This window comes from Lagenorhynchus albirostris, chromosome 14 (genome assembly GCF_949774975.1).
Source record: "Lagenorhynchus albirostris chromosome 14, mLagAlb1.1, whole genome shotgun sequence".
Classification (NCBI taxonomy): Eukaryota; Metazoa; Chordata; class Mammalia; order Artiodactyla; family Delphinidae; genus Lagenorhynchus; species Lagenorhynchus albirostris.
The window spans coordinates 3,739,724-3,763,439 of NC_083108.1; the positions used below are offsets into that span (position 1 = coordinate 3,739,724).

A 23,716-nucleotide genomic window follows, 5' to 3' on the forward strand; every position below is an offset into this window, starting at 1 on the left:
CTTTTACTTCAAAGCCCCCATCAACACGGGCCAATTAACTGTCAACTGTATTGACAAACCTATGTTTATATTTTCAGTTTCCACTTTGCTGAGGGCATCATTCATCTATCTCATGGTAATAAATAACCCCCTGGATGACATACGATGATAAGGGAGTATCGAAATAATCCCAAATTAATGCCTGAAATACACACATATTTTATAGGTGAGCATAAAAGAGATAAGTGGGCTCGAATCTACTACTTTGTACACTAACCTAGGGATGAATACACTTCTATTACATTCCACATGCAACTTCATCGTGTATTTCTGCAGAAAAAAAAGCGTTCATTAAAAGCCAGCAGAATTATTAAGTTGGACCCTAGTAAGAATTTTACACTTGAACTAGAATGCAATTATTGAGGCCGCTGATATTCTGACGAGCTACACTGCTGACACTGCCTGCAAGCATGACGAAGATCGTGCCTGTCCAGGGGATGCAAATTTTTCAGTATTAGAAAAATTTTTGTAACATATTTTTCTTATACATCCTCACAAATGTTCTAGATGGTTTCTATTATTCCAAATTTCCTCCAAAAAAAAATATATTTGCCTACTGCCCTTATCTTTATATTTTAGAAAACAGTGTTTTGTTCTTCTGGTTTTTAAATGCAATCGGGAAACAAGGATTTACTTTCACTTTGCCTGCACTATGGCTCTGAATAAATAAAATCTGTAGTTATTACCCTTTTCCGTTAAAATGAACAGGAAGTAAGGAAACAGTGATATCTAAACATTTCAAATGAGCACAGCAACAAGTACATTTAATGAAAAAGCCACTGATGATAATTTTTACACTTCGAAAGACGGGCAGAGCTGTGTTTCACTGCTCTCTGTTGTGTGCGGCTACCCTTCTGTTTCTCCAGTTATGCTAAATACAGAGAATACCAGTAAAGTGACCAAAATGCGGCACCTCTATCTCAGAAAAGTGCTTTTTACTGCAAAAGCCTTAAAAAGGCAGGCGCCCGTTCTCACAAACAGAGTGAGGGGAAAAGATGTTTTCCAAAATGAAATTTCAGGGGATAATTCTTTTCAAAGTAAGATAACGCTAGGGGTGGGGCAATTCCGCAACTGAATCTAACATCTGTTTTAAGTCATAAAGGCCATTCGATTTTGTGGGTTGTACAATCTGCTATTTAACCAACTTTCTACAAAAGTGTGGTGAAATGGCAGCTTTTAAACCAAGGGCACAGCCACTTCGCTGGCTCGAAGGGAAGGCCCGGGGGGCCTCCTGGAAGGAGAGGCCAGCGACAGGCTGCACTGCCCCCAAAGTTGGGGCAGACGTGACTCCGAGGCTCTGGGCTCAGGTAACGTGCACCGTGTGGCGGGTTCCTGGCACCTGCACCAAGGTGTTTTATCTGTCAGAAAACACTGGCATTTGGCAAAAGCGGAGAGTAGTAGATGGTGGGCTGGTGTAGCTATTTAAAAAGAAGCTATGAGCTTGGGCACGTTCTGCCAGGGCACCGACCCTGGGTAGAAATGTCCACCAAATGCTCTTCCTCAACACAATTGTATCTGGTACCTCCATTTGCTAGAGTAGAAAGATTATGAAAAGGCCATCTATACCACCAAAATACTGCAGGCTCCAACCAGGAACACACAACCAGGAATACTGGGCCCCTCACTCCAACACCTTCAAGCAGGGCTCGGGACTCCATTACTGTGAATGTTCTCTGGCCCACAGCAAAAAATATTGACAAAATTCCGCTTTTCAGACCGTTATTGTCTCTGTGTACTTGATAGCAGCCGTCAGAACTTCACCTGCTAGCATTAAATTCTTGAGTTTGGGTGAAAAGAGAGCAAATCTGCCACAGCTCGAGCCCCTCTTCTGAAGCAGCAGCAGATCAAATTATTTTTCAATTAAACTAGCTTTGTGCTTAAAAGAAAAAAAAAAAAAAGGCTATGACTCTTTATTTTTTTTTTCCCCACACAGAGAGAACCAAAGCCATCGCCTCTCCTAAACCCCACGATTCGGGCATACTCTAAATGGCTTAGTATTCTTGGATAATACAGCTCATAAAATTAAATCTCCTATCAGAGATTTCAGTATCACCAACTGTGTGCTCTGAGCTCGCAGGCAATCCAGTGATGGGAGCTCTGCATTTGGATGGCCTCTAATGGACCTGATGTAGGGCTCACACGCTTCCTCTCTCTCTCTCTCTCTCTCTCTCTCTCTCTCACCCAGCCAGGTCTATGTGTGAAGACTAGAGGAACCTATGATACCCCATCAGGGGCTGAACAGAGATCTGGAGCTGCCAACGTCACCTGCCCTTTCCTGAGGGAGGAGGGCCCCCCTTGAAGGGCACAGCACCTCTTTTCCTTCCTTTGCCGTGGGACACACACAGCAGTTACACTCTCGCAGGCTGTGCAGTGCCCTGCAGAGCGCACCCATCTCAGCCGATTTCCTCCCAGAGATCCAGGCTTCAGTAGGAAATGCCCAACTAACAGATACTCTGTGTTGGACTTTCCCTTCAAAACGTCTGGTTTAAGAAACGCAAAATCAGAAACACCCATCTTGGTGGAATACAGACCTATAAGGCAAGGATGCTTCAGTAGCTGGGGGGCGGGGGGGTGGATATGCAAAGGGGTGTGAGCACATGTTTGCGGTGGCGAGGAGGGGGCCTCTGAGGACACCAAATCTGTTTCAGGGAGCTGTGTCAGTACAAGTCAGGGTCAAGGACTGGCCGAGATTTAACTCACAGAATAATCAGGGCGCTCAGTATAAGAAAACACCACCTCTCTTCTGTTATGTCCACACGATGGGCAGTGTGAGACAACTTGATATCATTTGCTACATGCCATGACGATGAATAATTTGCGACAGACACTGCCTGAAAGTCCCTTTCTAAGCAAGAGGCTCCCCCTCTCAGGGAACTGTACGCTCGCATCTCTGGTACAAGCCCTGATAAGACAAGAATTTCCCAGACTTGAAACACAAATTCTCTAGTTTCAGTAAACAAATAGTATAGGGCCAAAGGGGGCAACTCCTTGAAATAAAATAAGTCAGAAGAAACTGAGAAATCAAAAAGGCAGCTTTAGAAACTCCGTATTCTTATGGTTATATCATAAGGAAACGGCTGAGGTCCACAGCAACAGCCTCTACAAGTCCTGATCTTTTCTTTTTAGCAGAGTGTCATACATTTTTAAATGGAAAGCACGATGCAGTATCATAAAAGAGTTAAGAAGGCATTTTAAATATCAGTAAAATAGTTTAAAATGAACATTGACATACCCCTGAAAATCCAGGGGTTTCTGTAAATGTCTTCACTTTTTTTAAAAAAGAGAGACACCCGTACAGCATGCTTTCCTGTTTGTTTCCATAGCTTTAGGTAGCGCCAGCTATGTTCTTGAGTCCAACTTCTAAAAATACCAGTGTGGAATTCACCACCTCCCTACTATTCTCTTTTTACCTAAAGGCGAAAAGTAAATCCACTTTCTCTTCACCGATCGTAGGCCTGGTTTTAATTTGCGCAGTAGTCCTTTTGCTAACAATGCCTAGTTAAAACATCCATTAAAAGTCTGTAGCAGGCATTTAATGGAAGGAAAATCTAATAGGGTTCCACTGAAACTCCTTCATTAGCTTTTAAAAGAGTTCTCTCCTATAGTGCTAACAGACACAGACAGACAGACAGACAGACAGACACACACACACACACACACACACACACACACACACACACACACGGGGGATGGAACCAAAGAGAGACAGAGACAGAGGTGAGAGAGAGAGAGAGGCACTTTCACATATTTAGGGATGGATTATAAATCTTGGAAAAGAATTAGGTCAAATATTCTTTGCTTTTTTTCAGCTACCTAAACCAACTCTTACTAAACGAAGACCTTATTTTGTAACTCTCACCTGCTGTCTCCAAGCTGTAAAAGGCAGACTCACAGGAACACAGGGCTGAAGCGAACACTGAGGCCATCAGAGCCCGGAACACCCGAAAACATTCTCCACCAGGCAAAAGGCAGGACTGAAACAGGCCCGAGACGGGCAAAGCAAAATCTCCAGGAAGAGAGGCCTGAGTGCCGTGTTCTGACCCACAGCCCACGCCGTGCCGGAGAACTGGCTTCCAGTCTGCCTGCTGGGACTCGGGCAGCGCTCAGCTCATCCCCCAGTCAACAGAGGAGACAGGCCAGGCCGGCGTGGATATCCCTGTGGATGCTGTGCCCCAGACGGCAAAGTTCACCCCCCAAGGGCGCGGGGGGCAGAGCCCAGGGCCATGCCACTCCCTGCCGTCAGTTCCCCTCCTTCCTGACCTGACACACACAGTCTGACAAGCTTCCGTCACCCTTTTCCTAATGTAGAGCCCACACTTGCTAGAATATTTCCTTATTTATCAGGAACTTGTCTTTTTTGGTTCTGTTTTTGTTTTAATTAATTAATTTATGTTTGGCTGCGTTGGGTCTTCGTTGCCGTGCGCGGGCTTCTCATTGCGGTGGCCTCTCTTGTTGCGGAGCACAGGCTCTAGGCGCACGGGCTTCAGTAGTTGTGGCTCATGGGCTCTAGAGCGCAGGCTCAGTAGTTGTGGTGCATGGGCTTAGTTGCTCCGCAGCATGTGGGATCTTCCCGGACCAGGGCTTGAACCCGTGTCCCCTGCATTGGCAGGCGGATTCTTAACCACTGCGCCACCAGGGAAGCCCGTCATTTTTGGTTTTGATTTGGCGGAGACGGTGGTTACCAAGCTGTATGGGTTTCCCGTGATCTCACCCCAGCCCCACTTCTTCCATAAGCCCTGCTACTTCCGGAATGCACATGGTGTGTTACAGCTGAAGGCCGGCACCAAGACCCTGTTAACAATTTCGAGAAAAGGCAAAACTATACAAGTTAAACTCAAAGGCGAACTGTGTACTTATAAAATACATTTTAAAAAAGCTTTCTGGACTCTCAAGCTAATTGCGAGTTGCCAGTCACAACATTTATGTTACAGATGAAACTGTACGGTGCCTGTCTGTCATTCTCCTAAACCCGAAGATTCCTCAGCCATTCCTACTGATTCTGCTAAAGGCCGCTGGGACGTGGCAGGGAGAGGACTCCCTTCCAACTGCCACTTACAAGGACAAATGCACATTTTACTCACCCTTCAAATGACCTACAAGCTGCCTGCTCCACAAAGCCCCCCGAGCATCCCCCAACCCGCCCAGACAAGAGGCATCCCTTTTGGTTTGGACTCCCGCTAACAAGCTGTGTGAAAGTCCCCTGTAACCTGTATCACTTCCCATGTTATTAAGAGACGGACGTGCAGCCTCATCTCCCCAACTCAACCTGCGAGCTCGCGGGGTGAGGTCCAGCCTGCTAACGTCACGTTCCTCAAAGGGTTTCTTGGACACGGTGGGACCTCCAGAGTGGTTGTCAGAAGAATGGGCTGGAAGTAACCGGGCTACATCACTTGTGCGCGATGAACGCCTCGTCCAGAGGCGACGAAAAGCCCCAGAAGAGTAAACCAGGCCTGGCGGTTATGAGTCGTCCCAAGGCCTGAGTCGTCCCTGACTGGCTCTGAGTCGTCCCTGACTGGCTCTTTAACCCATCTGCCCTCGGAACCCCCAAGGACAGGGGCCCAGCCAGCCCAGCCCCCCTCCTGTCTGCGTTCCCCGCCCCTCCCTCTTCCAGTCCTCCCAGGCCTGCCCTCCTGAGGGGCTGGATGGCAGCCCTACCCCTGTTGTCCCTGGTGTGCAACTCCGGGCCAGACGTGCAGGGGGAGTGACACAAACTTGCTGGCGAGGCCCCTCGTGGCGGGAGGGAGACACGGCCAGGAAGGACAAGGGACGGGACCACCGACACGAGGGACAGATGTGCCCCAGAATAAGCGGGAGCCACTGAGAAGCCCGTCGGAGGCCATGGGTCCGGGCAGCAGTGAGGGCTCACCGGCGTTTCCATCTCGCGTCGCTGTGCTCCCCGGAGATGCCCACACCTCCTTCACCACATCAAGCAGCCCTCACTCCATGAGCGTCTGTCCTGCAGGTGCGGGCCCTTCCCCGGGACAAGGTCGCAGACGCCCCCGACAGGGTAGCAGACAGCAGCTTCCGCGCCATAACCCCAAGTGAGGAGCGCGGTGGGGCGCGTCCTGCAAATGCCTCGGCAACGAACTCAAGGCGACTGATGCTACCTACTGACCGACTCAGTGTGTTTCATGAGGTTTCACCCAATCACAGTACTGCGAGTTTCTTGGGGATGAGCCCTCTGGAGGCCCTTCCTTTTTGTCACCATCCCACTGGGTAGAGTTGCAGACTCCTCACAGCACATCAGGAGTCACCTGTTGATACAAAAGTCCCCGTGAGGGTCGGTGGTTCCTTCCTGTCACTTTGGGGTTGGCAACAGCCATGTTCAAAACGCCGAGTAGACGTTTCTGTTAGTCGGTTATGAGCAGCCATCGCTATTGGTTATCAATATCGGATATTTACAAGTCATCCTGAGCACACACGCGACTTCTCTACTTTCATCTGCAGTTAAAAGCTGTTGCCCGATGATAAGACATATAAGTTTCTCCTTTGGTATCTACAGTGGGCTGACTAGGTCCCCCAAAATCCACGTCTTCCCAGAACCTCACAAAGCGATGTTATTTTGAAACAGGGTCTTGGCAGATGTAATTAGTTACGCTGAGATAAGGTCATAAAGATTAGGATGGGGGGCTTCCCTGGTGGCGCAGTGGTTGGGAGTCCGCCTGCCGATGCAGGGGACGCGGGTTCGTGTCCCGGTCCGGGAAGATCCCACATGCCGTGGAGCGGCTGGGCCCGTGAGCCATGGACGTTGAGCCTGCGCGTCCGGAGCCTGTGCTCCGCAACGGGAGAGGCCACAACAGTGAGAGGCCCGCGTGCCGCAAAAAAAAAAAAAAAAATAGATTAGGATGGGTCCTAAATCCCATGATTGGTGGACCTTATAACAAGAGGAAAGAACACACAGACACACAGGGAAGAGGAGGCCATGTGACGACAGGGCAGAGATTGCAGGGAGGCAGCCACAAGCCAAGGGACGCTGAGGTCTGCTAGGAGCCATGGGAAGCTGGGAGAGACGAGAAAGGATTCTTCCTGAGAGCCTTCAGGGGAAGCATGGCCCAGCCAGTGCCTTGATTTCTGACTCCCAGCCTCCAGAACTATGAGAGAATAAATTTCTATCGTTTTAACTACTGGTTTGTTTAAGTAGTAACTTCGCTCTGGTTTTAATTTTTACCTGTTTGTTACGAGCTTCACTGAATAAGGAAGAAGACAAAGACGTTAGGTCAGAGAATTACAAGCAAAATGGAGCAGACAGTCTGGTCCCCACCATCCAGGTGCAGTGTCCCACCTGCAAGCACACACCTCTGACTCCTGACTCGGGCGGAAGGGGGCTGTCAGCGTAGACCTACCACCCCTGCCCCCTTCAGTGAAGTAAGTGCCACCCAGCTGGGGCACGAGAGCCAGCCTGGGTCAGCAAATCCTGACCTGCAATCTTATGACAGAGCTAGAGCTTCTAAAAGGGACAGATGGGGACAGAGGCAGGACAGAAGTGGCACAGGAGTCAGCAGCAGACCACCCCCCCGCCCCAGAACCTGGAACCCACAAATTCAAATGCCACAGGACACGAAGGTGTGTCCTGGAGAGGTGACCCATCTCCCTGCGGAATGGGATGTGTCCGCTACTGTGTTCCCCACATCAGAGACAGTCTCTGTTGATTGCTGAGGGGGGAAGACTGTCATCAGACCAGCCAGCAAGAGAAGCCACCCCAGCGGGGGCACGTCCTTTCTGACAGGTGCAGCTGTGGAAGCAGGCGTCACACACTTAAACCCGGAAAACACCCAGCACGTGAGCTGCTGTGCTGAATGCATTCATCTAAAGAGCAGGTCTGACTGGATGTTAACAATTACTGAGTGACTCCGAAGATCAAAAGCGAGTAGGTCTGTGTTTTGGGATGGCTACAAAATTGCGGATGGGATCCTCTTGTCGAGCTGACTTAGGGCAGGGGAGAAGGGGGAGCATCAGCACACAACGCTACAAGCCTATATCCAGAGAGGACGCTGTGTGCGACCAGGTAGAGCTCCAGGTGAGCCCACGGGAGGCTTCCACCAGGGGAGGCGGGACCCTCCAAATCAAAGAGGAATCTGTGGTGCTTCGGGCCAGGGGTAGGTGGAAAAAAAGAGCGTGCTCAGGGGAGAGAAAGCACGGAGCACAGGGGCCGGCACAGAGCCCACGCAGTACCTGCGAGAGGGTGGCTCTTCCAGGATTGAGACAGAAGGCGGAAAGATGCTCAGCGACCCACCCTTTGGATATTCACGGGACCCTAACCATTTGTAAACCATGAAGTTTCTTAGGAAACCTGTAGCACATTAAATTTCACCCACATCTAAATATCTCATAAAAATTCCAAACTTGGCCAAAAAAAAAAGAAGTGGCAATGTCTTTCTCTCTTTAAAAGCCAATTCATTGTCCTTGAAATTTGCCGAACCATCACTTTCAAGGAAGGATGCAACGAAAACCAAGTACAAGAGAGGAAAGGAGAAGATGGACAGTCTTTGAAAAAATTCCATATTTAGGGTGGCAGAACACGCGTTTCGATTTGCTTGGTAAAGCTGCAGTTTACTTTTGTCAATGTTAAACTCTGCAAGGATATTTCTATTTCCCAGGGTCGAAAGTTCATAATTTATCTTGGAAGGATAAACTCTTCCAACGGGCTCAGGGAGGGACATCAAGCACTTTGGTCCAAATTTTCTCCTACTCGTAACACATAACAAAGAAAAGCAGAGAAACAAACAACCACACCCTGCCAAAGGCTCAGGACTGTCAACAAACACAGGGCTTCTCAAACCAGGGGCAACAGTCCTGAGCTTTCTCCCCGATGTTCACGGAGCATTTTCCTCAGGCTTCGAACGTAAGTGTGTAAATCCCATACAAGGAACAAGACCCTTAAAATCCATTCAACAAAAAAAGGAATTGACCAAAAAAAAATTAATTAATTAATTAATTAATTAAAAAAATAAAAAAAGGAATTGACACTTGAATCTCATTCAAAAACGTATGTTCAAGAGAGTGAGAATTTTTTTAATAACCATTTACAATGAAAATTTAATTCAGCCGTTTAAATTTTGTATCAAAACTTCGTTTTATAAGTCTATTATTTTTTATAATGAATTCATAATTTTATAAAAATTAAATGACATAATAATTTGCATAATCAGCACACGGTCAAGGTGGCCCTGTTCTTCCATAAGGAAATCATCACATGACCATACTTCTGAGTGATGGGGGAGGGGAAATGCCAAAAAACGTGTCTTTTAGGGGTTCGAAGGGAGCTTAGCTTCAAGGTGCCCTTGAAATTTTAATCAAAATACAAAATAAAACATTAGCACCAAAATATCAACTATTCATCTAATTAAGACCATTATCCTACCAGACGAGGATCTGAACAGGGGGTGTGCCACGACGCCAATGAAGCTTCGGGGCCCCGCCTTGCACCGGCCCTTTCTACAGCCCTGGGATCTCTGTGTCCACGGGGCCACCTGAGATGCGCAGAGCACCACACTTCCACTGGGGCTGGGAGGGCAGCTGTCTCCTCCCAGCCCAGCCCCCTCCACGGCACACCTCCCACTATGGCCATCGTGGTCTCATCTGGATAGGTTAACGGTGGTTGAGCTGTGTGTGATGTCACATGTCTGATGGACCCCAACCATCCGAGATAAAAGACCACCTCCCCTTACCGGCACCAGACGGGTGGCTGGACCATCTTTTCATGCAGCTACACCACGTAGAAAACCAGATGCCTCAGGCAACTCATTAATTATATGTTATTTTTCTGGATTTTGTCATGTTTTTCAGCTTTTTAAGATTTGTGGTTTGCTGTGATTTCCTTTCTCGTACTAAATAAATCGTCACCCTCATACCTAACATTTTATTCACCATTTTGCACTTATTTTCTTAAAGAAGCTCCCCCCGCAAACCTGGCTCCTGCGCCTGCACCGGACACCGTGAAATTCACAGACTATCCCTTGGGTCTCCATCTCCAGTGTTTAAGCCTGAGGGCCGCTCCCCGAGCTCTACTGAGGCTCTGAGGCCAGACTCCCGCCTCAGATGAGCACGATTCAGTTGGTCTCACTCCAAGAACATGCTTCCCCTGTACAGAAAACAAATCACGTTTTTTCCTGGAACACTGTGACTTAATGTCCCAGTTTGCCGATTCTCAGTAATCTTAGAGCTCCCAGCGTACCCCGCACAGGCAGCCCCAGGAGCTGCCTACTCGACGTCCACACTTGGCCAATGGAGTTTCACGGTGTGAAGAGTCGTACACGGTAGTTAGACAACGTCCAGCAAACCCGTCCATCAATGCTTCAGTACATGGACCACGTCTGCACTCGCCATGTCCTGACTGCAGATGTCTGCCTGCACCTCACACACAAGACTGCACGGAAGAACTCACCAGCGGGTAGCTCAAAAAAGTTAAAAACAAAGTATAAGCCTTTCAAGAAGCCTTCAGATAAATTAATATGTGAGACATAGGATGAGTTATTTAGAAATGAGGGCTATTTCTAAACATCCCTAACCTTTGAGCTTGATGTGTTAGAGAACATCCATGCTCTCCTTCAAAGTCATGTTGCTGCCACTGGAGAAACAGAAACAGAAACAAACAAAATAGTGTGTGTGTGTGTGTGTGAGTGTGTGTGTGTGTGTGTGTTGGTGTGTGCGCATGCGTACACGTATGTACACACATATTCGTATACGTATATGCAGGTGAGGGGTAAGATATTTGTTCTCATCTCACACGTGGAGCATGATTCACAACCATGGCGCAGGAACCACTCTGACACGCAACTTTCAAAAGAGAACAGAGCTCAGGAATCCTCTGGTCCAGCTCCTTTGGTTTGTACTTGAAGAATCCAAGGCGCTAGCTGCAGCAGGTGGGCAGAAGGGCCAGGGACTAGCCAGGCTTCAGCCCGAAGCTGCCTGCAGAGTTCTACCCCACACCCCAACATTCCGAGACAGATTCCAGGGAGCTGTGTGACAAAAATTAAAACATGAACAACATATGGGTGGTTTCAGAGGTCAAGGAATCAAACCTTCTGGGCTTGATCTGTGTGACCTTACGTATCTTATTCTCAATGACCTCAAGACAATCTACATGACCCCAACTTCGGTAAGCCTCACTCTATACAATGGAGATAAGAGTAGGATCGCTATAAAAATTAAATTACGTGATGCGAGGGCAGTGTGCAGGAATACGGTCATGCTACAAATATTTATTGAGCACCTACTATTTCCCAGGCACCGTTCCAGACACCACGTGGACAGCAATGAACAAAACAGACAAACCCCTATCCCCATGGAGCTTAAATTTTAGAGAAAATGTCCACTACTATCATTGCTATTATTATTATTAGATGTTGGCATTTGCAAAGGTGCACTGAGAAGAACGCCACACAATATTTTATAACCAAATAACTGAATTTGTCCCTTAAACATGTGTTTTATAATCTAATGCCCCCAGGTGCAAATGCAACTTTGGAGATACTGTCATGAAGGAAATGCGATTACGTAACGACCTAAATGGGAAAAGAATTTTAAAAAGAATAGATACATGTATAACTGAATCACTTTGCTGCACACCTGAAACTAACACAACATTGTTAATCAACTCGACTCCAACATAAAATAAAAAGTTTAAAAAAAAAGAAAAGAAAAAGAAATGCAATTTGGCAGCAGGCTTTCTACCTCTGGTCCAGCTGCATCCCGTCCCCAGTAAGAGGCACAGGAAGACACAGCTGCAGAGCAGTTTTAAAGAGATGGGAATTTTCTAGAACTGGGTCTGCAAATACCCTGACACCTACCTTAATGATTCCAGGGGAGGCCACAGGGAAGAATGTGTGACACACCTGTCACATGGGGAGGGACTGAGACACACCAACACCCTCAGAACATCAGTAGGGCCACCGGGTGATGACCAGCAGGGCCACTGGGTGTGACCAGCAGGGCCACTGGTGATGAGCAGTGCTCACAGCACTTAGCACATGCCCACTACGTATCACACAGAATTTCTCTATGAGACACAGATGTAGATGCAATGGCCAAAAAGAGGACTCTGATCTGAAGAGAGTACGGCCAGAGTCAGCAGTGCTGCAGGGAGAGCAGTCTTCCAACTAAAGGTGGAAGAGCTGGTGTGAAGGGACTCGGGACGTGAGAGGAACCCCCGCAGGAAGCAGAGTGGCCTCCCCGCAGGAAGTGACGTGAGAGGAACCCCCCGCAGGAAGCAGAGTGGCCTCCCCCCAGGAAGTGACGTGAGAGGAACCCCCGCAGGAAGCAGAGTGGCCTCCCCGCTGTCCCTGGCAAAGGCAACAGGCAGATTATGGATGAACTACGTGGAGTCACAGAGGAAAAGAACAGGTGAGAGAAACTGGAAACTGGATTTTTTGTTTCCCATATTCAATCCTGATCACATCTATTTCATCACTCAATGAAATGTTTACATCCACAGGATGCATAATAAAATATTTTAGGTAAAGTCAATATTGATAACCACTTTAGTTTTCAAAATATTCTCACTCTACTGTGAGATCCATTAGCTCAAGGACATTCCTGCTTATTTTCTGTCTGGAAACCAGCAGGGGCTCAAAATAAGTATTTACTGGAAAAATAAACCAACGAACGAACAATTGGAGAAATGAGCCCATGAACTGTGAGGCGGGAATCAGTGTGAGTTAGAAGAGTCCCGATTCACAGTGGGGAAATCTAACGTTTAAGGAAAGGATAGGACCCCCCTAAGGATTCAGGGATGGTCAGGTTGGGGATTGAGATTAAAGCCATCCCAGTGTTTTCTGCCCAACGGCATCAACGCACAAGCTGGGGTCACCCCGGAAAGTTCCCGAGAAGTAATAATGAGAGTCAGTGACCCAACTCTGCACGTCAAGACAGCAAAAGGCTATTGTAGGTTTCAGGTCCATATTTATTTCTTGTTTATTTCAATATTTATCTCTGGTTCCCAGAGGATTTAAGGCAGCTTGATGTGCGCTCAGGAAGGCGCCTGGATTGGACCTCACACAGGATAACGCGTGTGAAGCAACTCCCAGCACAGGTGCGGTGGGTGGACCACCGGCTCTTGGCAACTGGAAAACCTGGGTGCAGCGGCTTAATACCTTCCTCACTCAAAAGGGAAAGAGACTAATAATTATCGATATTGTCACTAGTAATAAAAGCAGTTTCTCAATAGAAAAAATCTTTCCATGTGCTGGGTCTACTGAGGAGACAAAGGAAAAGGTACTGCCATCCACCACAAGACCTAAAACTCATCTAAAAACCTACCATAATATCACAATTTCTCCCTCGAGTGTTTTATGAACAGCAAATGTGAAGAGAAAAAAATATATTCTTACTGATAGCCTTGAACTAAGTTTATAGAAATGTGTGTGTATAAATACGTCATATTTAACAGAAAACTTAATGGAAATATCCAGAACCATTTTCTGAATGGGGGTTAGTACCCAAGAAGTAGCACACAAGCACACTAATGAAGGCCATCTCAAAAACAAAAGATACAAAGTTTAATGGGGGAAAAAAGCCTTTCAAATAACCATGCGAAAGCCCTGGCAAAGCAGTTATCATTCCCAAAGCATCCCCACTAACCCATCGTCCGGAACTATATTTACTATGACTTATTAGATTTTGGAGCAATTGTCCTCTGAAGAGCACAGATACTGCAAAATAGCTTTTAAAAGTGTGCACAGATTTTATGAGGAACATTTCGAAAGCCTAGTGTCGGTGGAAATTGGTAGAGGAGGTAGAGGAGAGAGAAGTAAAGGGGCAGGAGAGCCAAGGATGAGTAGAATCGGGGTTGGGAGAAGCCAGAGCAGCTGCAGGTTGGCAGGAAGGTGTGCAGGGAACCAGCAGCTGGAATTTCAAAGTGCAATAAAGGCTCCGAGGGGCCACCCCATGTCTCTGGCCCACAGCCTGGCCCGGTCAGTCACGTGGCCAGCCATCATGTACACGTGGGATGTGGAAGATCCCCCCACTTACAGGATATATTTCGGCTCCTGTCTGTGTAGAGAGGGGCCCATCTAAAATTAGCATCTTCTCAATGACATGATGTGGAATCTGAAAGAGAACAAAACCCCGGGTGTGGCCTTGCATTTCAAAGAAGACAGCAAAAAGGGACACAGGCGATGTACAAATAATCCTACACTCTTAGGCGCCCCCTAAAAAGGGTATTTTTTTTTAAGCATTTTAAAAATCAATTAATCAATCCTGCCAACCCACTGCACAAAGGAAGCCTTACCAGTCTGCGTACTGCATCCCACACGGGGAGCAGGGCGGCCACGCAGATGTGCAGTGAATGAGCACCTCAGTGTGGACCGTCCAACAGTTCAAAGGACGAACGGTCCTCCCGAGTGAGAAATGGAAGGCAGCTCGATACAACCCCTCAAAAAGGAAGTTATTTACAGGGTCCTTTAAACTCCAAAATTCTGCGAGTTACTGCAGATCGTTAATATCAATCCATGGGCTGACTCACCCCATCCTACCCCGCCGGAAAAAGGAAAGGACCCCGGCATGTCTGTGATTCCCACATGTGAACCCTGGTCATCCAGAACCAATGGCCCGAACGTGGTGTGCGTCTCAGCGCATTTCTTACAGGCGTGGGATGGTTGGGAAAGCCCTCATTTTAGTATTGTTACTGTATTTATATATTCACCAGGAAAATCGACAGGAACATTGGAGCTTTGTGAAGAGAGGGCTTCTGTTTTTTCCTCCCTAAGTAAACTGTGCTACGATACTATTCCAGATTCCTCCCCAAAGATGAGAGAAGGCTGTACTTCACGAGACGCAGGAGAATATACTGGCAGTAAAGTATGTTTCTACAGTTCAAAGTTTTAAATGAGTAAGCAGGAAGGCTTTGGAAGGCTGCAGATATAACGAATATCACTCCTCTCTGTGGGCATGGGAGAACCGCTAGGAGAGAGTGAGAGGTGAGACCAGCCCAGGACTCAGAACCTCAGAGGCAGCGGCCAAGCCACGGACGACGTGTGGCTCCCACGACAGGCAGGTCTGTGAAATGGGCCCGTGCACGACATGACCCACAACCTCTCCCCTCACCTCCAAAATCCAAACAGCTCTGAGAACTTAAGGGTTTCTCCTAACTTTGTTATGGAAAGTCTAGCCTGCCCTGACCTCATTGACAGTAAAACCCGACCCAAAAGCACACGAGGGTACACGGTCTCTATTTATTCACCCCAAGTACCGTGAGTATTCATACGTTTCACTGGAGGAAAATCCACGTTTCATTAAGATGAGGATGCAACAAATAGACAACATAGGCATTGAAGTTCTTTTCAAAAATCTAAAAAATTCTGACTTCCAAAACCTCAAGGATTTCAGGTAAAGGACTGTGGGTTCTCCCTTGAAATTTCCCCACCGGTTGTCTGGGGGCGGGGAACGCACCAGGACTCCCTTTACAGTTTACCTGGAGTCCCAGTATATACTGGGCACATGAGAAGCCATGATCGGAAAACTCTTTTCCAACTGGCAGAACTACCCACTAGAAGGAAATGGTTCATACACTCAGAAATACCTAACCAGTGAACAAATGAAAAAAAAAATTGATGACAAATTGAGTAAGGCAAACCTAATTCCCAAATTAAACTTATTTTAGACTTTCCAAAATACATGCTAAAGATCTCTCAGCTACATGGTCTGAATATCCACCAGCAAAATCAAGTAAATAAACCCTCCAGGTAATTCAGATTAAAGAAGATCTATTCTGTGACAAACAGTTGCCTCAATTTGGATTTATTGCTGTAAATTCCCCGTGTAGATACATTACAATCCCAACTGAGAAACAAAGGAAACATCCCTACTTGGAAGGTTCACAGATGTTGGGAATCTGACCTAAATTATTAAAAATAGGTCACAATATGCATTTGTTTTCCTTGCTAGGGGAACTATTTGGAGCCCTGTGGGTATCTAAAATTCAGTGCAGGGTACAGGGAGGTACTACTGCCTACACTTTAGCTGGTGTACTGCCTACACCAAGAACTGTCCCCTCAACGTCAGCAATGCTTCAGAGAGACTCTAAATGCTCTGGTTGGGGGGTGGGGGTGACAGATGCAGAATCAGAAGGACCCCAGCAGACACCGGGACCTGGCAGAAACAGAGCACGGCGGTGACGTGACGGGCAAGGCTTGGAGTCCACTCCAGGCTGAGCAGCCCCAGGTCCCAGTGAAGGAGCCAGCGGACGATGGCCACACACCCACCGCCTGGGACCCAACAGGACAGAAACGGCATCTCACCTCAGAGCACCCGCTGCCAACCCCCAAACGCTGTCGGACTGGCCTCCAACCTGGGCTGTGTGCTGAACAGCTGGGGTGTGCTTTTTCCCACCAGCGAACTGATGTTTGCTTTTCTTCAACCGGCTTATTGAAATACTATAAATCATCTGGTTCGCCTCCCATCTCCTTGTGGCACTCATTTGAGTCCCCCTGCACAGCACCCACGTGGAAGGGGTGAAACAGTGTTTAAAGGATATTTTCGAGTTTCCCGTCCAGGCATTTTCCATCCGCTCCTTTGTTCCTTTTTTTCTCAGAGGAGCCAGGAAGGGCCCGTGCTACCCCCAACAAATGGCAGGGCCGTCGGGGGACTGGAGGAAGAGGGACAGCAACTCTTTAATAAATTTTGCACACATGATGTGTTCAACCACTAAGGTCATACCTGCGTGCGGTGACTGACAACGCCTGAGCTTGATTCAAAGCAAACAGCTGCTGGTTTGATTGCCTAGCAACTAAAAAATGACGGATGACCCCTAAGATGGATAACGCCCATAAATCAGCTCATTCAAACGCTGCAAGAAAAAAATTAAAAAACAATGGTTTTCATGACATTTGCTGCACTCCATAATGCGCCGTGATGAATTTGGCCTCCTTACGGATGCACGGCTGTGTCTGCTGAAGTTCGGGCACTTTTGTTCCCATTTTCCATCTTCCTGGAAGCTGCAGGCCCCTCCGTAAGGTGTGTGTGTGTGTGTGTGTGTGTGTGTGTGTGTGTGTGTGTGTGTGTGTGTGTGTGTGTGTGTGTGTGTGTGTGTGTGTGTGTGTGTGTGTGTGTGTGTGTGTGTGTGTGTGTGTGTGTGTGTGAACAGGCTGCACGGTCAGAAACTTGACTTCCTGAGCGCCTGCCCAGCACTACAAGACAGAGGGGGGCTGTGCTGAATCCCCCCCCGACACACACAGCTTTTAATCAGGAAGCGGTGGTCCCACATCACCAAGATGGCAGAGGAGCCCATGCATTAATAATGGTTACAATATATTTAGTGTAATGACTTGACCTCAGCCAACATCATGGACGCCATGATTCATACGAATTTGATAGACTACTTCCTGTTTGCAGATATTTCATAGGTCCCTAAAAGGCCAAGAATGTGCTCTTAGCTTGCAAATAAACACAGACCTGTACCCCGACGAGACTGACGGGAGAGCCTGGTATCTGTCCTTTAAAACACCCACGTCGTCAGCCAGTACACGGATGCCCTTATTTCCCAGGTCTTATTTTACCTTCTCTACCTAACATTCAGGAGTGGGTGCCAGGGGATTTCCCTGGCGGTCCAGCGGTTAAGACTCCGAGCTCCCACTGCAGGGGGCACAGATTCGATCCCTGGTCAGGGAACTAAGATCCCACATGCCGCACGGTGCAGCCGGGGGAAAAAATAAAAAGAGCGGTTGCCAGAAATTCATTTCACCCTCTTTCTTTGGCCCTGTCTTTTTGTTACACTGGGTTTCAGTTTTCTGTTTTTAAGGTGCATCGATAGCACAAGGAAGGTTGCTCCCAAGAGAACCGTCCCACCGCAGACTTGGGTTAGCGGTTTGAAATAGAAAAAAGGTTCCTGTTTCCCAATCCCCTCCCATCACTGCTCGCCGGTCCATTCAGCCTGCTGGACGTGGCGGCCGCCCCATTCCCCTGTCCTGGAGGAGCCAGGCCTTTCTCACCGAGGTGCGCAGTCATCCGACAAGCGCGCTGTGCTGGGCTCGGAGGGAAGGGAGACTAGGCGGCCCTGCCCTCTCGGGGCCCAGCGTCTCCGGGGACACACACACGCCCTGGAGCAACTTTACGAACAGAGACAAGCATTGGGGAGTCCCGCAGCCTGGCATGTGCCCATCAGACTGGGCACCCCCTGAAAGCTAATTAGTTTCCAATGCTGAAAAGAAGGAATGACTTTGGGTTCAGTGCACTGCACAACTGCAAGTTTAAATCCCGAAGGGGGCGGGAAGGGTGGTTAGTCCAGGTGACAGTCTGAGCCTCAGAGCTGCTCTGGGGCCAGTGGTGGCGGCCCTCTGCAGGAGCTGCTCTGGGGCCAGTGGTGGCGGCCCTCTGCAGGTCAGCGCGACCCGGCTCCACGGAGAGCACCTGGCCCCGGGGCCCCGTGTCAGGCCGGCACCAGGATGGACGAGGCGCCTCTGCCCAACACCCGCCCAGCTGGGCTGGGCCTCACTCACTTTCAGAAGCTCCTCCACCCACCATCTGCACCCACCACCCTGAAATGGAAGAAAAGAAATCAAGCAACATTAGCAACACATAAATGAGTTAGGGGCAAAAGAGCCATGCCCCAGGCAGACAATGCTCTCGACCCAGGTATGGCAGGTGGAGCGACCTGTCCGAAATGAAGCGAGCACCCCCTGCCGCCCCCCCCACCCGGGTGGGTGTGCTGACACTCGAGCTTCCGGGATCCACCCCATGAAGGAATTGCAAATCCACTGGGATGTCCAGTGCTACAATTTTCTAAGAACAGAGATAGGAGAGCCAGTCCTTGCAAGGTTGAACTTTTGATGCCCTGATCCTGGGCGGGAAGATCCCTTAGCCCCCAGCTGAGCCAGCATCAGAAACTCCGGCACAGCAAAGCGAGGTGAGAAAAGCTGCTATTAGGTCGATGAGACGCCTTCCACTGCATATGCTCCTACCTTTAGACACCCGGAGATAACTGCGCATTCTCCCCAAAGCTTCATGCTCCTGACACAGAAGCGTTTCGGCTTCATTTGTCTCCCTAAATATAAATGGCCGCTATCTGTAGCACTTAGGAGAGGCTAGCTGGCTTCAAATAAATAGCGTCTTAACCGTTTCCCTGATAATGGTACGCTCTGGGGTGCAACTCCATTTCTAATATGATCGGATCGGAGTCCTACAGGGATGAGGAAGCTCTGGAGCTCGGGCTTTAAGGCACGTCTGCAGGGCCACGGGCTGGGCCACCTCACTTTCTCAGCACTTCTGACTGGCCTCCACCTCCCCGGGGAGGCCTTGGGGCGGGAACCCACTCAACAGGACAAGCCGGTGTGCTGTCCCTTTAAAACTGAAATGCTTGTTTCCTTTCTGTAAGAAAAGTAAATCACGCTATAGTGAGTTGAGCTTTGAAAAAAACATCCATCCATTAAAGTTCATGGATTCACATTTCCAGATTGTCCCTTCCCTGGCTGGGTCTCAAGTTACAGCCTTGTACAGCCCAAGTCTAAATAACATTCACCATGATAATGGCACCATAACTCCGATATCCACAATCAATCTTTGCTTTAAAGATACATCCATCTTCCATAATGTTGATGGGGATTCTGTAAAATGGGAAACGTGACTGTTTTCCTGACCTCGTGACGGTGGAGAAGGAAGCTCTGAGTGAGGGCTGTCAGCTCACATCTGGCTGCAAAAATAAATTAGCCTTATGTAGACAAATGAAAGGGCCAGCTCTGCCTAGAAAACAGCCACTCCTGAGCAATGGCTAATTTATAGGACTTCTTTCTGGAAAGTTCCTGGCTGAGGGAACAGTCTGCTTAGCTATCTCTTTAAATGATATCTGAAGCTGTAAATAACTTCAGTCCTGGGAGGACACAAAGTACAAAGGGGTAGCGATGGGAGAAACAATAACTTTTCTCACATTCTCACACAGGATTAAAATGCAAAACTCTTCCCTTCAAGGGGGAGAAAAAATTTTTTTCCTTTTAACCAAATGCTTTTATATTTTAACACTGCACTCCCCTCTGGCGGATTTTTTCTCTTCCTTTTCACTTTGGTTGTTTTCGGTTGGTTTCGGGACTCACAGGGAAAGTATGCAATCTGGGGGGTAAGGGTAGCCTTTTCTCTTCCTCCTCAAAACATATCCTTTCAAGCAAGGGTGACACCGAACCCCATCACCGTCTTTGCGGGGGGCAGATTCTAAGATTCTAAGCAACAGAGAAGGAGAAGAAACATCTATTGGGTTTTAGTAGGTGGTGTCAAAAATAGCTCGGAGTACAACACTCACTAGGCAAGCCCTAAAATAAAGAGAAGACCAAACTTCTGCCGGGAGGAGCGGGGGACCGACTTTCTTTAATACAAGGGAAACTCTTTATCACTGTTCTTCACGCTTCTGACCTTGTCGTGCTCGGGAAAACTTAGGGTTTGAATTCTTAAAGTCACTGAAAAGTGGGAGGAGAAAGGAGAGGCTGCACTTTGTGGGGTGTACCTACACAGCAATTGGGGGGGCATCCCAGGCTGCACCAAGCCCCTGCTGGGGTCTCGGACCCCCTCCGGCTGGACCCTGTATGGTTGCTGTGCGCTGAGGTGAGGAGGGTTAATTCTGTGAAGGTTGAAGGACTTACAGTAATGCTGTGAAGACAGAAACATCACAGGCTTTCCTGGCAAGGGGCTTACAGAGGGTAGGAGGGGACTGCAAAATGAACTCTCTCAGGCTTTGTCGGCAGCCTTTCCCAAGGCCCAGCCTGGCCCCTTTGATAAATGACACATGTCATTCTGTCACAGGCTGACAGTGCAGCTGGGAGGGCTGGTGATGTATGGCTCCAGTGAAAAGGAAATCAACTTTTTGGCACCGAGCGAGCCTGTACCCTGTATAAGGATTTTGTTTCTCAAAAAGTGAAAGATAGACTTAGGATTAAAAAAAAAAAAAAAAAAAAAAAGGTTGAAAAACAGATTGAACGACAGCTTACACTTAACATAAATTAACTCAGTAATGGCGAAATGTGCTAGCCTGTGATAAATAAAAGCTACATTAGTCAATTATTAATCACACTCTAACTTGTAGCCAGAACCCATGACTTAAATCTGGGGCCTGAGCTGCCTTACAAACAGATAAGACAGTGCCTGATAGATGTCTTCCAGAGGGCAATCAGGGAGGAAGTAAAGACTCAGTGGGCTCACCAATGGGAATGGTGGAAGGTTCTAGAAAAACAAGGGAGGGGGGGAGCGGGGAGCAGAGAGAGACCCATTCCTTGGAGACAGACTATCCACTGACTGTGTAAGGAAAATTAAATGTACGAACAGCTACATCCAAATACTTTTTTTTCCCTCTCAGGTCTTATTTGGTCTGAATATTCAAGACATTTGTGTGCTGCAACCAACCGTTTACATTTGTATATATAACTTTGCCTTGAAAATACGTTGCTAGTTTTGCACACACACACACACACACACACACACACACACACACACACACACCACTTCCTCTTACACATCTTTCACATCTGATCCCCCTTATGGGGGTTTTCCTGGAGATAGCAGTTATTTCCACACTAACTGTTTAGCACAGACTATATTTTAAGCCTTACGTTTTAACCAACAAATTGACATTTGACATTCATGCAGAGCAAGCCGGCCTCTCAACCAAGTGGCTTTCGTTGGGCTGAGTTCTCAACAACTCATGCCCCAAAACTCCACGTGGAGAACCTGTTCTCAGAGCACTCATGGCTTGGAGCGATCCCTATTCCTCCTAAGAAACAGCAGGAAGGCAAACCCAGTAGCAGGAGGCATCTCCAGTGAAGGGCTCTGGGCTGCACACTCAGGACGTGCCCGATCAGCACACCCTTCCCATTGGGCACGTGACGTGTGGACGGTCGGCTGCATTTCCAGGAAGCGGGATCCCCATTCCTTGTCTCCAAAAGACCTGCTGAGGTTGTGAGGTCCCTTCTGATGTTCAAAAGGACATGCTGAGGTTACGGACAGAGAAGGGGCCCACTCGCAGTTGGGAAAGTCACATGTACACCTTCATGGAAGGAACTGTTAGAAGCCACATCTCCGGGACTTCCCTGGTGGCGCAGTGGTTAAGAATCCACCTGCCAATGCAGGGGACACGGGTTCGAGCCCTGGTCCGGGAACATCTCACATGCCGCAGAGCAACTAAGCCCAAGTGCCACAACTACTGAGTCTGCGCTCTAGAGCCCACAAGCCACAACTACTGAAACCTACGCACCTACAGCCCGAGCTCTGCAACAAGAGAAGCCACCGCAATGAGAAGCCCGCGCACTGCAACGAAGAGTAGCCCCTGCTCGCCGCAACTAGAGAAAGCCTGCGCGCAGCAGTGAAGACCCAACACAGCCAAAATAAATTAATTAAAAAAAAAAGCAGCCACATCTCCGACGATGTCGCTGTGAGTGCCCAAGTTTCACTCACCTACCACCACGCCTCGCTTGCACACAGCAGATGGTCAAAAAACACCTGCTGAAGTCAATTCAAAATACCCCATAGTCCCGTAACAAAGAGTAAGCCACTTCACTTTAAAAAGCCGCCGTCAGGTTTCCAGCCTCCCCTTCCACGATTTAAGATGCAGGGAACCCAGGAAGCATTTCCCAAAGTCCTGTTCACCCATCATCACGAGCAATCGTCTCACACACTCTTGCTACCAAGAATTCCACCCGGTCCGACTTCTGGGTCTTCTGTGAGGGGACATACTTCCATATGCCTTGACACACACGTGGCAGAAGGGCCCGGAAGCTGTTGATGTCAGCTTCAGCTTACTTCCAATTTTACACATAAAAAGAAACTCGAATTTTACCATACACAAATTCTCTGTGCACAACCAGCTTTTATAAAAAACAAAAGGGACAGCTGTTGCTTCATGACAGCTGCACCCTCCAACTCAGGGTGCTAAGATGGGTTGAGTGGATCATGGAGTGGTAGAGTAGCAACCTCTGGGGGGCCTCTAATAATCTAAACCCTTCATTTACAGTAAGGAAACTGAGGTTCAGGGAAGAAAAGAAAAAAAACTTTAGTGAAAGAACAAAGACCCAGCCCTCTGCCCCGCATCTGGGGCTTCCCCTGGTGTCCAACGCGGGGCTCAAGAATCAATGTACAGTCGGCCTCCGACTTTAAACGTGTACAGTTCACAGGCGGGCTCCAAATCGAGTCAAAATGTTTAAAATCGCCTCGAACACCAATGGCTTCTTCCATGGCTATAAATAAGAGCATGAGGGGGGGAAAAATCATACATTAAAACACAGGCTAATGTTTAAACTTCTCCCTTCCTCCGGCTGAAATATAATTTTTCTTTAGTCCATAAAAAATTCAGATAGTGTGCAGAATGTTTATATATTACCAAGGTCCCTCTTTAAAAGGTTTATACTTTTACTTTATGACCTGTCCTTGATTTGACACTTCCGCTCATCAGAAAGGGATTTATAAAATAATCCTGAAGGTGAGGAACACACATGTGTCAGGGACTAGCTGGGTTTCATGACACGAAATTTAAGAAGAGAAAGAAATCCTGTTAAGCTCTCTTTAGTCACCAATAGACATCAAAGGTAATAATTAAAGAAGACAGACGTCATAAAACATAAATTTATGTCTCTTTTAATAATGCACAAGCACCATAGTGTGTAAAACATCTATTAGGTTGAAAGAACATGAACACGTTCCAATAAGAAAAATCTATGTTTTGTTTGGGAGTATTTTCCCTTCCTTTAAAAAAAAAAAAAAAAAGTGAGGATCC

The 23,716-nt window shown here is 47.8% G+C and overlaps 1 protein-coding gene across 2 annotated transcripts in view; it reads right to left on the reverse strand.

The window, feature by feature from the left end:
* TSHZ1 (teashirt zinc finger homeobox 1) overlaps positions 1–23,716 on the reverse strand; it is a 74,727-nt gene that overhangs the window by 38,646 nt on the left and 12,365 nt on the right. The window contains exon 2 of one of the 2 annotated variants that reach the window (XR_009534683.1): positions 13,514–14,085. The exons of the other annotated variant lie outside the window; for it this stretch is intronic. The gene's annotated coding sequence lies outside the window, so the exon portion shown is untranslated. Of the gene's footprint in view, positions 1–13,513; positions 14,086–23,716 lie in introns of those variants that run through there. 2 annotated transcript variants of the gene reach the window in all.